A 9,941-nucleotide genomic window follows, 5' to 3' on the forward strand; every position below is an offset into this window, starting at 1 on the left:
TTACTGCCTCTGGATTCAGTCTCTGGTTCTAGTTAATGCTTGGAACTATTTGATTCGCAGGCACCCAATTGCTAAAACAAACCAACAAACCTATGAATCTAAGGGGCGTATTCAATTGTCGGCGGAAACGTCGAAAATTCAGCGGTCCGCGCGCTATTACCATTATTACGGTAATAGTGCGTGGAAAAACCGTTAATACGGGTATTTTCTCGCTGGATTTCACCTCGCAGCTCCCTGAGCCGCGAGCTGAAATCCAGCTAACTCGGTAGTAGTTTTAACGCCGCGGGACTTTTGGACAATTGAATATGCCCCTAAAAGCTGTATTTCCCAATCAATGTTTTCACCTTTTTGCCATTTTTCACAGTATTTCTTGGTCTTTCTTGGTCTCCCATTGTTACTTTGCCTGTTAAATTTAATAATTTCATGCATGTACCACAGCATTTTAAGTACAAATGTTGAGATTTTGACCAGGAAAAATAGGTCGAGACCACAAAATCTGGAATTTGAAAGTGAAAACACTGCTACTAATATGGACAAAATGCTTCCACATTGAGGTTGTCATGGATATCATAATGTACAATCACCAGGACTTGAGACAAAGGGGTAAGCTGAGAGTTTCTGTAAAGATACATAGTGAAGTTGCCAGCAGCTGACCAGATTTCTACAATGACTAGTTCATCCTTAATATTTTCACTTTCCCTGTTCTAAATGTTGACCCAATTCAACAAATCAGTTTGTTCAACTATATACTTCAGATTTAAGCATATCTAGTGACAAATAAAAACCCCAGAGGTAATATTTATTAAACAGCGGGTTTGAAAAGTGAAGATGTTGCCTATAGCAACCAATCACATTCTAGCTATAATTTTGTTGAATGCACTAAATAAAGGATAACTAGAAACTGATTGGTTGCTATAGGCAACACCTTCACTTTTCAAACCCATCGGAAACTCACAGTTTTTGCCCTAAGATCTGTGTCTCTCCTGCCTCTCAATAGCAAAAGATCACTGTTATTAGTGATCTAACATTGGTAAGAGACAAGGAAGAGAGGGATTAAGTCCTTACTACACCTTTGTGACTTACCATTAAAATAGAAGTGCCAATGCCACCCATCCAATTTCTAAGCTAGTCCAAAATACTGAATCATTTTATTTAAGGCACACAGGTACATTTCCCATGTGTGTCACTCACTCATACAGTAATGTATAATACGTCACACAGAATATATTATCCAAAATCAACAAAACAATGCTCCATCTCCCAATCTTGTCCACCATCTCCCTTGCCCTATCTCCCCTTACCCTCCCACCTCAAGGATTTCTGCACACAGGTTATCCAGTTCACTTTATATTATAACACTTTCAGATCAAATTATTTTATATTGTCTGTAAATGCAACCTTAATTGAATACAGATGGGCAGTCAGAAAGAGAGAAAGATATTATTTGGTACATGTCTACATTTAATTTATGATGTTAAAAATATGTGGAAAGTTTATCATCATAAATGCAGTTATATGATATTTCTCAAACGCATTAACACTTCTTTAAAGCAATTATAATGCAAAGTTATATTACTTCTGGTCTACAATTAACAGTAGGTATTAGCACTGATTATACAAAGATTTGTCACAGGGTTGACACTCAGAAATGCTTTGTAATTTAAAGAAAATAATGAAATACATTATAGTTCGGAATCTTAATTACATGAAAATGTAAACTAATGCACATGAAACACAAGAATCTGAACAGAGAATGAATAGTGATCTAATGTGAACAACAACAGAAGAGCGATTTTAGATTTATAATTTGAGATGATATAAAGGCAAGCAAGCAGTGTAGTAAAGCTGTGGGAAAACCCTGTACAAATGATTGTATAGGAAGAAGTATTAGTAGCAGAAAGAGGGGGGTTATATTGCTACCATATATTGTAGGTCATTGGGAAGATCTTACCTTAAGTTCTGTATATATTCCTAGAGGCAATATCTTCAAAGAAACACTAATAGATCAAAATTAAAAGAACAAGTAAAATGGTATCTGGGCTGCATAGCAAAAATGATCTGGAAAGACTTGAAGGGCAAAACATGTACACAAAATAATTAATAGATTTCAAGACAGCAGTAGTTTTAAAAATTAGAGAATTTGTAGTGTGAGGTGGGTAAAGTAATTCAACAATGCATGGGACAAACATAGCAATTGTTAATAATTAGAACTAAAATATATATTAACAAAAAGACAGTTATTTAAAAATATATATTCAAATCACTTTTGTGTTCTCTTTCTAATTTGTAACACATAGTATAGTAAAAAACTCTAATGTATCTAATAGTATTTACTGCTCCACCTCTAATGTTACCTCCTTGGTAACGGCAGCTGTTGACAAACATCATGGGGAACAATCATCCTGGCTTTGTTTACAGCAGGGAGAATGTTAGTGAAAAAAAAACCCAGGAAACTCTAAACTGGTGGATAGCTTCAATAGTTCCTGTTCAGTGCAAAAACAAATGTATTTTACAAAAAAGAAAAGAAGTTCAGTCGGGATAAATAAAAAAGGACAGTTATGGTTAACATCAGCTGACTATTTTAAGAATGCAATTGGTTCATATTTCACGTTTCTACTTTCCACTGCCTTCCCTCAACAGTACCACATCATCAGTAGCTGCACAGAAATGCTACTACCCAATGACCGCTTTATGATTGGTGCTTTACAAGTGCCACACACACTTTTCCCTCCGGGAGCTACAATTGTTATTCCTAGTGCCAGCTTAAGGGCCACGTGACCTGGGGCTGAAAATGATCAAGGGACTATTGTAAGAAGCGCCATCTTGCCAGAGGTGTGGCCAGTGATGAGTGGGTGTGGTCAGCTATGTGTTAGTGTGACCAGCAAAATGGAGGTGCTAGAAGTGCAAGATGCAACAAAATCTGTATACAGGTGCATTAATGCACATTTTTGATGCACATATGCAGTACTTAAAGGCATTTCTATGCAAATAAAACATATGTACACAACTCTACATTATCCCCACTGTTTGTCTGCAAATAGAAGGCAGTGTAAGTGTCTAAGCATAGGAAAATCTTTATATTATTTACCAGTGGTTAAATGAACCGTCAGGGAACAAAAGAAGTGTAGAGTATGTCAGCAGTAGGAGATACAATTAACAATATTTAATGCAGAAGAAGAAATTTCTATTAATATATAAAGCAGTAACATAAGTAATATAATCCAAAAAAAATAAAAGTAGTAGTAGTAGCAAGTAGCACACACTAATTAGTTTTAGTGCCAAGTAATATGCTATCAGTAGTAGTGACCAGTAAAATGCCAACTGTGTTTTTAGAGATCAATAAAATACTCACAGGGGCAGTAGTGTCCCAAAGTTTATGCCAGTAGTTCCCAATAATAAGCCAGCCATAACTGTAATGCAAAATATGCCTGCTGTACTAATGGTACCCAGTAACATACCAGCAATAATTGCAGGGTCCAGAAAAATGTCACACTGTGCCCCAGTCATTATATTGTGCCCCTTTCATTACACTGTGTACCTATTTTACACTGTACCCATTCATCACACTGTGCCCCCTTATCACACTGTGCCACCTCCATCACTGTGCCCAAATCATACTGTGTCCCCTTCATCACACTGTACACCCTTTTCAAACTGTGCCCCTTCATAATGCTGTGCCCCCTTATCACACAGTACCCCCTTATCACACAGTGCCCCCATGATCACTGTTCCCCCTTCATGATTGTACCCTCCATCACTGTGCCCTCCATAATTGTGTCCCCTATCATATTGTGCCCCTTCATCATACTGTGCCCCCTTCATCACTGTACCCCATCATAACTGTATACCCTTCATCAAACTGATCCCCCTTCATCACTGTGCACCCTATCACATTATGTCACCTCCATCACCGCTCCCCGTTCATTATTCTATATCCCTTCATCATTCTGTGCCCCCTTATCCCACAGTTCCCCCTTATCCCCCAGCTCCCCCTTATTACACAGTGCCCCTTTTATCACTGTGCCCCTTTATCATTGTACCCTCCATGACTATGCCCTCCATTACATTGTGCCTCCTCCATCATTGTGCCCCCTATCATACTATGCACCCTTCACCATACTGTGCCCCCTTCATTAGTGAACCCCTTTTATAACTGTTCCCCTTCATCAAACTGTGCCACCTTCATCATTGTGCCCTCTTGCACATTGTGTCCCATATGACATTGTACCTCTTCCATCACATAGTGCCGCCTCCATCAATGTGCCTCATTATTCATTCTGTGCCCCTTCATCATTCTGTGCCCCCTTCATCAAACTGTGGTCCCTTCATCACTGTGCCCCCATTTCAAACTGTCTGTACCGCTTCATAAAAATTGGTCTGGGGCATTTTTTTTATTACATTAGAAAAATAATAATAATAATAATAATAATAATTATAATGGGTACAAATATGATGGCTCAGGCTGCAGCTGCTCATTCTTCATCACTTGCGATCACAGAGTGTGAAACCTGTAAAACGAACGGTGCTGAAAAACCTGAAAATGCCCACGCCACATTTAACCACTCCCTCACCAAGGCTGGCTATTCACACCACGTGAGTACAGCGAGCCAACCAGACCAGGGCACATATGTAAAAAGTCATATGACTCATAACAAGGGTGCCTGCCACTGCAGTAGAATGACTTTCTCCTCTCCGGTCCCACGTGCCACCTGACAACCCACAGGTCCGTCCTGGTAGCTCTCACATCAAAGTAGTCACCACGGTAACTGCCGAACAAAAAAAAAAACGAAGTCCTGGCACTGGCTGTGGGCCTATTTACCTGAGAAGGCCTGGGGCTGCAACCCCATCAGGCCCATTGTCAATCCACCCTGGTTATTCCAATACCTTATGTTTCAAGCATTCTCCACATCTGTTTTTTTGAGCTCATTTGGATAGGGCCATTTTTAACTTTTGTTTCATGTCTTTGTATATAATTTGTTTGTGTCATGATCTCCTCAATATACAGTGCTGCATAATATTTCTTTATAAATAAAAGATAATAAAAATAATAATAATAATAATAATAATAATAATAATAATAATAATATGCAGAGTCAGCTTGACTATTGGACTGCTACCTTTCAGAGACATCTCCAACCACTGGAGGCCTAGAGGTCCCTTGACAATCTCCAGAATGTTCCTTTCTCAGTATGTTGAATTCACCAAATGGTGGAGTCTCTTGCAACCACTGTGGTGAACAAATATATATATATATACATAGATATATATTTATATATATACACACACACACATATATATGTATATATATGTATATATATATATATATATATATATATATATATATATATGTGTATATATATGTATTTTTATATATATATATATATATATATATATATATGTGTATATATATATATATATATATATATATATATATACATACATATATATTGTTGAAGTCAAATATTTGGCCTAAAGAAATTATATTGATTAATATTGTTTTATCGTGTGATTGTGTTCAAATCGCCATGTGTTATGACGTAATCGAACAATAAACAACGCACACATACACATACACTTACACATTCACTTGTACATAGTTCATTTTATAATAGTTCCAATCTACAGGTGTTTTTGAACAAATGTTATTGAATTGATAGTTAAATATGATAATGTTAGAAGCACTTTATTGAGATCTAAGGTTCAGGCTACAGGAAACATATCATGTTTGGTGTCATTCTAATCCCCAATTTATCCTTAGTGATCCGGTTCAATCGCATTAAGGATCCCACCTTGTGTATGCAAGATATGGATTATAGGGAATAAATGATCAGAATTGTATTGTGTGTGTGTGTAATGTAAACAGACCAGCTTGAACTAGCTTTCGGCAGTAAGATTAGTATGCAGCTGTTGGAGAGCTGGCCCCCACCCTTGGAGAGCTGGCCCTCATCCTTGGAGGATGTTGTTTGAACTGACCTATGAACTACACTATACTGGACTGTCCTGGAGCCTGCACCTATGGAAACATACCTAGTCATCTGTATTGTATTTACTGTAACACCAAATGTATATATATTACTCTCTGGAAGCAGAATTCAGTCTCTTTGACCACAGTCTTCAGGAATGAATGACTGTAAGCTGTATCCAGCAGAGCGGCATATGTATCGGCTGTTTATTTAATTGTTATTCTTTATCTTGCTAATAAATCTCTTTGGGAGTTGGAACCCCACAAATTGCAGCAAACAATGATTATTGGTAAACGATAAAATAACTTTAATAATTTGGGGGCTCGCAGCAGAGGGTAGGCTATTGGAAGATTCGCAAAGCCTACGGATTTCGGTTCCTCAACAATGGGTGGAGATGCGTCATATACGGGTAGGAATGCAATGTGTTCAAAACCTGTTTATTATTTTGTGTTGTGAAATCGAATGTCCGTTTTTGTGTAATCCAAAGAGCACTAACTTGAATCTAGGGACAAGAAAGAAAACTGTTTCCTTTTTTTGTCATTTTGTAATTTAAATGTTTTGCATAACGTATGTGTACTTTCTGCATTGCGTATGTGTATTTCCGATATTGTTGTCACTTGTTTAAGCAGTCGATTTGATAGTCTGTTTTTATATCTATAGCATGATCAATTGTTAAAGCCTCTGAAAAATTATTACAATCGTTTGGGAAATTTATTTTCTGCGCAGGAAACAAAAGTGTATGTGAACTGTGTGATTGTGAAGATTAATTTCAGGATCCAGGTTACTGTTGAAAGAAACAGGGAATAAAGATAACCTGAAGGACAAAGGTTCTGTTTGAAAAGAGAACAGGGTATAAAGAAACCTTTATGGTGTTCTATTTGAAAAGAGAACAGGGTATAAAGAGATGCCAGAGTATACACGGCAGGTATACTGGAAGCGAAAACAAGAGTTTTTTTCATCTCACTCCCAATAGTAATGGCAAAGTTTATTGATAGTATCTGTAAGCGGTGTGCGAACGGACCGCATGGATTAGTGGGAAACCATGATTGTGACTTGGGAAGTTGTTGGAGGAAATACGCTGGCACCGCTGATATTAATAAATATCTAGTACTACCAGTAGTAAAGTACTCAAACATGCAGGGTATTGCGAAGTTGGTACTTTTGTGATTCCAGTTTCTGTGTTAGGTTTTCCTCGTTAAGTAAGCTGAGAATCGCGTATTGTTGTTGAATTGTACTTAGGCGAGAAGAAGTGAGTGGACGTAGCTTGTGTAATTCGTCCATGGCCAATGCTAATGCCAATGCCAATGTCCATGGTCTAGCAAATGCTAGAGATGGTCAATAAGGTACTGCCAATGGATGAGCCGATTTGGTTCAGCAAGGTATATTATGCATAAGAAATATGGTGCATATGCAACGCGTACTGTGACAAATGGGTCAAGATGACCCGGGAGTGTGTGAGACCGTTTCCTAAGGATGGTAGTTTTGATTCAGAGGCACTAAGTACTGCTAGAGATAAAATATGTTTGACCAAATCAACGAAAAAGAGAATTAAACAACATGACTGCTTAAAACTGTGGCAAAAGGAAGGTAACACAGGGTAGTACATGCGTAGAGAAAGTAAGCGTTGCAATGCAAAGAAAATTGAGTGCAAGCGCGCCCTCTCCGCCATATGTGGTTGGGGTGGTAAATACAGCCGGTACCAAAAATGTTAAAAATGGAACTAGTAACGTATATTCTGTGTTAGGTCATGTGAAAGGTAATGTTTCAGAAGAAGACGATGAAACCAATGCCCATGCTAGTAACATGCAAGAGGCACCACACAGACAAGGAAAAGGAACGGTCCTACTATCAGGGGCAGCGGCTGAAATTGGTGAGAATAATGTAGAAATTAAAAGGAGGGGGAACATTCATTGTACTGAAACAATAATTCCAGCAATTAGTCCAGAATGTAGGGATTTGGTAGGTGTACATCCTGTCCGCACAGTAGCAGTTCCCAATGGGAAGGCGGACAAAAATGTAGATCCCATAAAACATGTAGCAGTGCATTGTCCATGGACTAAATCTGAGCTGTATTCAAATATGTCTGATTTCCCTGATCCTAGAATAGATTTGGTCAGCACGGTGGCTAAGTGGTTAGCACTTCTGCCTTACAGCACTGGGGTCATGAGTTCAATACCCGACTATGGCCTTATCTGTGAGGAATTTGTATGTTCTGCTTGTGTTTGCGTGGGTTTCCTCCGGGTGCTCCCCTTTCCTCCCACACTCCAAAAACATATTGGTAGGTTAATTGGCTGCTAACAAATTGACTCTAGTCTGTGTGTCTGTCTGTGTGTCTGTTTGTGTCTGTCTGTCTGTGTGTGTGTTAAGGAATTTAGATTGTAAGCCCCAATAGGGCAGGGAATGATGTGAGTGAGTACAGCCCTGCGGAATTAGTGGTGCTATATATATAAATAGTGATGTTGATGATGATTTATGAAATGTATTAGAAATTTAGGTAATGCACATGAGCCAACTAATACAGATTGGTGAGTGGTGTTGAGGGCCTGTCTTCCTCTCTATACTGATATAGAAAAGTTTATTAAGGACTGTATATTGGATGAGGATAGATCCTTAACAGATGATGACAATCAGGAAAATATTAAATGTATAATCTCACAGTTGGCCATATATAACTATCAAACAAAAAGATAGTGAGATCACAACAGATTATTTTGCCAGTGCTCTGTCAGAAAATACACTGGGATATCAGATATAAAGGATGATGTGCACCACAGGTAAAGTAGCTGTTGCAGTACTAATGGATGGTCTCAAGGAGAATCTAAAGACAAGGGTACAAACCTCTTTACCTAATTGGAGGGGAATCACGTTAGATACTCTTAGAGAGTCTGCAGTGGAGCATGACAAAAATATAGGTAAGAATAAAGAGGTGCAAAGTGAGAGGTTAATGATGGTATGTATTCAGGCTTTAGAAGGACTACATTTAGAACCTCAGACTCATAACACACATTATAAGAAATGAAAGAAACATAAGTCATCGAAGTGTTTTAACTGCCTTAAAAAGAGACACAGTGTCACTCACCGGAGTGTGAGTGCCTCCACTCTGGTACGTGGTTCTCCATCTTTCCTGCTTACACCTGTGTTGTACCGCGGCCATCCGCCATCCTGTCGCACTGCGCATGCGCAGGTCCCTTTAACAACTACACCTGACCACTAATGTGATTGATGGATCAATCACCTCACCCTACTTAAGGCACCTGCAGCCTTAGGTAGTTGCCTGATCTTGGAGTCTCATTCCCAGTGATTCTCTATAGGTGTTCCTGTGAGCTACTCGTGTCTGCAGTTTCCAAGCTGCTTCCAGCTCTACTCGTGTCTGCAGTTTCCAAGGTGCTTCCAGCTCTATTCGTGTCTGCAGTTTCCAAGCTGCTTCCAGCTCTACTCGTGTCTGCAGTTTCCAAGCTGCTTCCAGCTCTACTCGTGTCTGCAGTTTCCAAGCTGCTTCCAGCTCTACTCATCGGCGGTTCCCATACCCGCTACAGCATTACTACTCAGCTGATCGTCTGCAGTTTCCAAGCTGCTTCCTGCTCAACTCACCGGCGGTTCCCATACCCGCTACAGCGTGTCTACTCAGCTGATCGTCTGCAGTTTCCAAGCTGCTTCCTGCTCTACTCAACGGCGGTTCCCATACACGCTACAGTGTGTCTACTCAGCTGATCGCTTCTTCAGCTTCCCAGCTGATTCCTGCTCTACTTGGTATGCATAACCACTATTGACTATTATTGTTTACTTGCATACCTATTGAACTATACGTGACTACTGCACTAAGATACAGTTACCTATGATAGACTGTCTATGCTACATTGCCTGTTTAACCGGACAAGCTTCTCACTCAGCTGCGGTATGCTCTCATCATATTGACTTTTTTGTTACTTGCATATCCGCGCTGACCCGCTTCTCCACACTGCAGAGCCAGCTACTATA

The sequence above is a fragment of the Mixophyes fleayi genome, chromosome 5 (assembly GCF_038048845.1).
Source record: "Mixophyes fleayi isolate aMixFle1 chromosome 5, aMixFle1.hap1, whole genome shotgun sequence".
Classification (NCBI taxonomy): Eukaryota; Metazoa; Chordata; class Amphibia; order Anura; family Limnodynastidae; genus Mixophyes; species Mixophyes fleayi.